Consider the following 6,729-nt stretch of genomic DNA (forward strand, 5'->3'; position numbering starts at 1 on the left):
TTGTTGTTTTGTTTTAAATGAGAAAGACCTCATTTTTCCCCTTTAATCTAAGTCAAGGACTGGGGATATAGCTGAGTGATAGAGTGCTTGCTTAGCATATGTGAGGCCCTGGATTCAATCCTTAAAACTGCAAAAAGGGGAAAAAAAAAAAAAAAAACCCTTAGTCATCTAACTCATAATGAATTGTGATGAATTCTGCTAGAAAACTCATCTGTTTTTTGTCATTTCACATTATTTAGTTACAAGTTTATTTTGGGAGCACAGTTTACATGAATTTTGTTAAACAGTTTACTGTTCCTTGACTAGTTCTTGGTCTTGTCTGTGTTAAAAAAAAAAAAAAAAAATCTTACAAATGTTTGCAATCATTGCTACAGAAGTGCTCAGCTGGTAAGTACAATACTGTAAAGGGAAATGTGAACCTGGAGGTTAATAACAGTGTGGAATGGTCCTTGGTTTTCTAATTATATAGTAAATAATCCCAGTGGGCTATGTCTTTTTCTTTAACAGCTGAGTTGCTTCATAACTCAAGCTTATAAAATTCATTTGTTTTAAGGGTAACTTAAATGATTGTTAGTGAATTTACAAATGTGCACAAGCATCATCTCTAATTTTAGAACCCCACCCCAAAGAGCCCTTTTGCAATCACTCCCCATTCTCACCTGCAGTCCCAGGTAATCACTAATTACTTTCTATATCTACTGATAGGGTGTACCTTTCTCTTAGAATAACTAAGAATCAGAAATAAAATAATCCCATCTACTTCATGTGAAATGGTACGTGCCAGAGATCAAAACATCTGTCCTCCACCAAAGCATATTCCTTACCACAAAGTTTAAGAGTATAGTCATTAGTAGCTGGTTTTTCAATTATGTCTTTTATTTTAGATTTTTTTCCTAAGCTATTCTCAGACTAAAGTGTTAGCAAGATATTTTGGAAGCCTGCCCATCCCAATTTAAACTTAAAAAAAAAATTAGTTATACACGGACACAATATTTTTTTTTGTTTATCTATTTTTATGTAGTGCTGAGGCTCGAACTTAGTGCCTTACATGTTGGAGGCAAGTGCTCTGCCACTAAGCCACAACCTCAGCCCTAATTTAAATCTTATTTTATGTGGGAGTTAGTGGCATTATAAAAACTTGATCTGACAAGGATACTTTTCCACGTTCCTTTCGTTGGGAAAGTATATCGCAAATACATGATAATTTTTAGTAAGCAATGGGTCTTCAGATTTAGAGAATTTGTAAGTAAAACTAATTAATAACTTTTGCAGGTTTTCCCAAAATAGAATTGCATCCCTTACAAAGCATCCTTGTATAAGCATATTGCCTCCTGTCCATTTTAGATGGGGATATTTTTACAAGCAAGTTTAGCTCTAAGACTGTTAATAAGAAAAAGTTAAGATGTCCCAGTCTTTACTGGTCTTTAGGAAAAACTGTACGGATGTAAGATTTCTTAACCAAAGTGGATCTGTTTACATAAAGTAATATACTCATATTAGAAATTTAAGATGGTGCCTTAATTAAGTTGTGACTATAGGTTATAGGGAAATTGTCAGCAGGCTCCTTTGCTTTTTTCCCCACAAGAGGGATGAATCATAAAAATTTTTCTGAGCCTGAAACAGGAGGATTACAAGTTCAAAGTCACCTGAGCAACTTAGCCAGACCCTGTCTCAAAGAAAAAGTAGGTGGAGTGGGGCTGGAGATGTAGCTCAGTGGTAGAGCTCTTGCCTAGCAGGCACAGGGGTTCTGGATTTGATCTCCAATTCAAAAAGAAGGAAAAAAATCCCCCTAAGTTTATATTAATTAATTAATTTATTGTTGGTGCTGCACATCAAACCCAGGACCTCACACATTCTAGGCAAAATACACTACCACTGAGTTACATCCTCAGCCCTCTAAGTTTATATTGATTTTTGCAAAATTACAAAGACTTGTTAATAATGCTGTCTAGAGGACCTATTATGTATTTATGTATATTAAAAAAAAAGAAAAACCTCAAAATTGTCTCTTGGTCTTTTCAGCTGACTGTCCTGTTCACCTATTAAAATCTCAAACACTAAAGGTAGTAGTAAGCCAGTTAAGAGCAGGGGCTTGTGAGGTCAGATTCCTGCTTTAACTGTAGGTTTTGCCATTTCCTGTCAGTCTGACCTCAAGCAACTTACTTTCTCTCAATTTCTTTAACATTGGGTTAGCAATATTTCCTAGTGTTGTTGTAGGAATAATTAGATAAAATATAAGTACATTACCTGGTATTTAAGTAACATTTGCTGAGAACTGTTGTTTTGTGGGCTGTTTCATTTGACAACTCCATTTTTATGGCTTTTTGGAGACAACGTTTCTTATGTAAGATATGAGAAAACTTTTGGGTCTGTTAAGAAACCCATCAACTATTTTTTCAACTGACATTCAGTTTAATAAAATTCTTCAAAACTTAGTTCTTCTTGAGCCTTTAGGCTCCATATCGGCATCATTTTATTCATAATTCCAATTTGAACATTTAGGAATATATTTTCTTTGATGGATGTTAAGCTTCTATCTTTAACAGATTAAATTCTTTTAAACATTAAAACCCATGTTTAAGCTTAGATAAGTTCTTAATTTTTAAACCCACAAATAAACTGAGATAAGTTCTGTTAATTTTGAAACTATATTTACACATTTAATATATCTTATCACCTTAAGCACTACAAATGCATAGGTAGGCGGACTTGCAAATCTGGTCAACAGCACATGTAAGCTCTTTGACTTCATGGTCAGTGGCCTTGCAGATTAACCTTGCCTCTGGTCAGAACTGCTGATGGAGTCTCATGGGAGTGGCCCTTCACATTTTCACCTTCTTCTGTATCCTGAGTTTCTGTCACATGGCCCCTTTCCAGTTTTGTTTATTTGTTTGTTTTAATCAAACCATGACCTCTGAATGAATGAATTATTGAAATCCTACATTTTCTATTTCAATCAAAGTTTCTTCTTAGTTGTATTCTATATTCATTTCTAGTATTTAAATCTCTGTCTTGCATTTTTATAGTCATTACACAGGTTGATTATCCATTATCTGAAATGATTGGGATCAGAAGTGTTTCCAATTTGGGGGTTTAGAGATTTGGGAATATTTGTGTGTGTGTGTGTGTGTGTGTGTGTGTGTGTGTGTGTGTGTGTGTATGAGAGAGAGAGAGAGAGAGAGAGAGAGATATCTTTGAGATAGAACCTAAGTCTAAACACAGAATTTCTTTCTTTCACATGTGCCTGATATACATAGCCTAAAGATAATTTTATACAATAGTTTTAATAATTTTATATATGAAAACAAAGTTTGTGTTCATTGAACCATCAGGCTTGTGCAGTATCTTGTTGGCACTCAAAAGGAATTTAGATTTCAGAGTGTTTCAGATTTTGGATGCGCAGCCTGTTTTACCACCTGGAAATTCACAATATAAAGGTAACTGTAATTTTTTGGACTAATCCCATCTCGACTACTTGGATTTTTCCTATTTTCTCCTATAAGCAACTATTAAAAATGATTGTAGAAATATTTTGTGTACGTTTATTTCCTTGGGAAAAACTTACAAAAGAGGATCACAGGGTAAAGGTGCTGCACACCCAAATTTAGTTATGTTTTGTGTCTAGTAGTGCAAATGTGTTGTTCCTATTTTTATCGATGAAACTTAAAACGTTTGTCAAATTAAAGGAAACACACTCCTGGGATTATTAAAAGTAATGACTAATGTTAATATCTCAGCCTCCCTCCTGTGAAATATTGTATAGCTTTGTGTTTTCTTTGATCTTAGTGTTAATTTTTATAGCTTTCTTCCTATACGCTCTGAACATACCCTTTTAATTACTAGGACTTGAGGGCATTATTTTTTTTTTTAGCAATTTCTTTAAAAAAATGTTTAGTTGTTGATAGACTTTTATTTTATTTATTTATTTTTATGTGGTGCTGAGATTTGAACCCAGTGCCTCATACACGCCAGGCAAGTACGCTATCACTGAGCCCCAGCCCCAGCAATTCTTTTTATTTTAGAGATTTTTAAAGTGACATTCTATTTGTTGATTTATTTATTTTACAGTAGAACGCATTTTGACATATTGTACACAAATGGAGCACACCTCCTCATTCCTCTGGCTGTACATGCTGCTGAGTCACTCCAGTAGTGTAATCATATGGGTAGTGTAATGTAGGGTAATAATGTCAGTCTCATTCTACTGTCCTTCTGTCCCCACAGCCCCATCCCTCCCCTCACTCTCTTCTACAGAAACCAAAGTTCTTGAGGGCATGTTTTCCATTGGTGTAGTGGCTACATCAATAGCCATCATACGCAATCATATTTCTATTAAATTTTTAACTGGTTATCACTGGTTCTGTATGGAAGCTCTGTGTGTGTGAATTTTGTGAATAGAACAGACCTTCCAGGTGAATATTATATCTTTGAGATAGTTGGTTTCATATATGCATTTCTCTTATAATTTTGGTAATTGCCTGGGTTTTTTTTCTGTTTTTCTTTTTTTACTAAAATAATGTGAGGTAGTAGAGATGACATTAAGTAAAACAGAGAAATGCAGTGATATGTAAATATGTGTTTTTTTAATAATTTGACAAAAGATTCTAAAGTTTTTTTGGGAGAGAAAAGAGGAGCAACAGTGCGAAACTTTTTGCTTGATAGCAGAAGTCGTAGTACTAAAATTGTGATTTGTCATTGAAAGCGTATAGCTGTGAATCTGTTCCTTCCATTGAATATGTCTCCCCCACAAAATCAAACACATGTTGAATTTTATCAAATGCCCTTTTGGCTGCATTCAAGATAATTACACCTTTGCTTTTCACGTGTGTTTGTGATGTATCAGTATGTTCACTTCCTAATTTTAAGCCACCCTTACATTTTTGGAATGTTTCATATTTCTAAAAAATTTTAACAACAATATCAGTATATTCAATATTTCTGCTTCTGCATTTGTTTTCCAAAGGGGCACGAGTCTATAAAGATCTCAAACTTTTGGAGGCTGGGGATATAGCTCAATTAGTAAAGTGCTTATCTTGCATCACAAGGCCCTGGGTTCAATACTCAGCACCACCAAAAAAAAAAAAAAAAAAAAAAAAAAATCTTGAATTTTTTTCTATTATCCAGGTAAACTTGCAGTTTTTTTGCCATATAAGAGGACTTGGAAAGCTGGGCATTGGCTCCTGCATAGCAACCTAAACAAATGAGCTCATGGAATTGCCATCCGTGGAGAAGAACTTGTTAATTTTGTCACGATCCCAGATGCTGATAGGAAAGGATGGCTATAGGAAGGAGTGTGTGGTAATCGTCAACTTGATGACAATCACTGAGTCCCAGGTTTGGTGGACACAAGAGGAAAGTGCTGTGTACCTTGAATCTTCTTAATGAAATCCCAAGGAAAATATCAATCCTACTACTAATGACAGCAAATGGGCATTGTACTCCTAGAGTGCTGTTACTCCCAGTGGCACAAAGCTCTTCACAATTAATTGTTGCAGTCATCCTCCTCGTAGTCCCCTGAGGTGGGTGCCTGAGTGCTTCCTTATTTAAAAAAAAAAAAAAAAGTTAATTAGATTTTCCTCTGTTCCACATTCTGTGTTCTAGAATTAGGTGCCGACCTTACAAAGCTCATCTGTATGTCTACGGAAGAAATGGGGTTTCAAAACCACAAGCTTCTTTCTCATGTGAACATCAGACTAGGAGCACACGTGAAGTATTGATGGGGATTTGACTGATAGCTTGGCAAGATGCTCTGATGGATCAGGCGAGGGTTGATGAAGCGACAGGCAGTGGTTTGAATTAGAACTTTGGTGCCTACTAAAGTAGTAGTCCGTGGTGTTGAAGGTTTGCTATTGAAACTATCTTTCGGTGGCACCTTTTCACGGTGCTGCTGCTTCCCACACCACTGTATATACGAGGGAGGGCACTCTAGAGAATATGTGAGGCCAGAGGGCTTTGGACTTTCTCATCCTGCTTTAATGTATCAATAGCGGGAGGCTTTTCAAAGGGACAAGAGGCAGGCAAGATGTTGAAAGCTAGTGACATCTCTCCGCCAAACTCGTCCTCCAGCCATTCTCCAGTCATCTATTAGGTCACCTTCCCTCCATCTTCTGCTTTCTCAGATATGGGCCGTGTCAGTGAGGGGAGACTTCTTGACAGGACCAGAATAAATTACAACTCACCTACATTTTTTTCTTTTCCGTAACACTGGGGACTGAACCCAAGGCTGCTCTGTCCCTGAGCTACATCCTACATCCCTACCCCCCTTTTTATTTTATTTTAAAACAGGGTCTTACTGAATTGCCACAACTGACCTTGAACTTGTGATCCTCCTGCTTCGGCCTCCTCCCAAGTCACTGGGATTACAGCGTGCACCACTGAGCCCACTTAAGCCTACATTTTTATCTAGTCATCAGTTTAGCCCTTGCCTTCCTTTGACAGTATGTATTCAGTCTTCTCCAATAGTTTGTTGCTTTGGTTCTATCTCTTCAGTTAGACTACAAGCTCTTTGGCTGAATATCCAGGTATTTTAGCTTATTTGAAACCCCCTTTAAATCCCCTCATATATCCTTCAGCAGATGCACAGTAAACACTTGTAGTTATTCTGTTTACCACTCATAGCTGTAAATAAATATAGCCTGTACCTACTAAGGGTGCTGTTTTAAATTTTCTCTTTTTTCTTTCATTAAAGAAAGACTTAGCTGTCACTATGTTGAATTTTTTCGTCCTATT

The sequence above is a fragment of the Urocitellus parryii genome, chromosome 10 (genome assembly GCF_045843805.1).
Source record: "Urocitellus parryii isolate mUroPar1 chromosome 10, mUroPar1.hap1, whole genome shotgun sequence".
NCBI classification, from domain to species: Eukaryota; Metazoa; Chordata; class Mammalia; order Rodentia; family Sciuridae; genus Urocitellus; species Urocitellus parryii.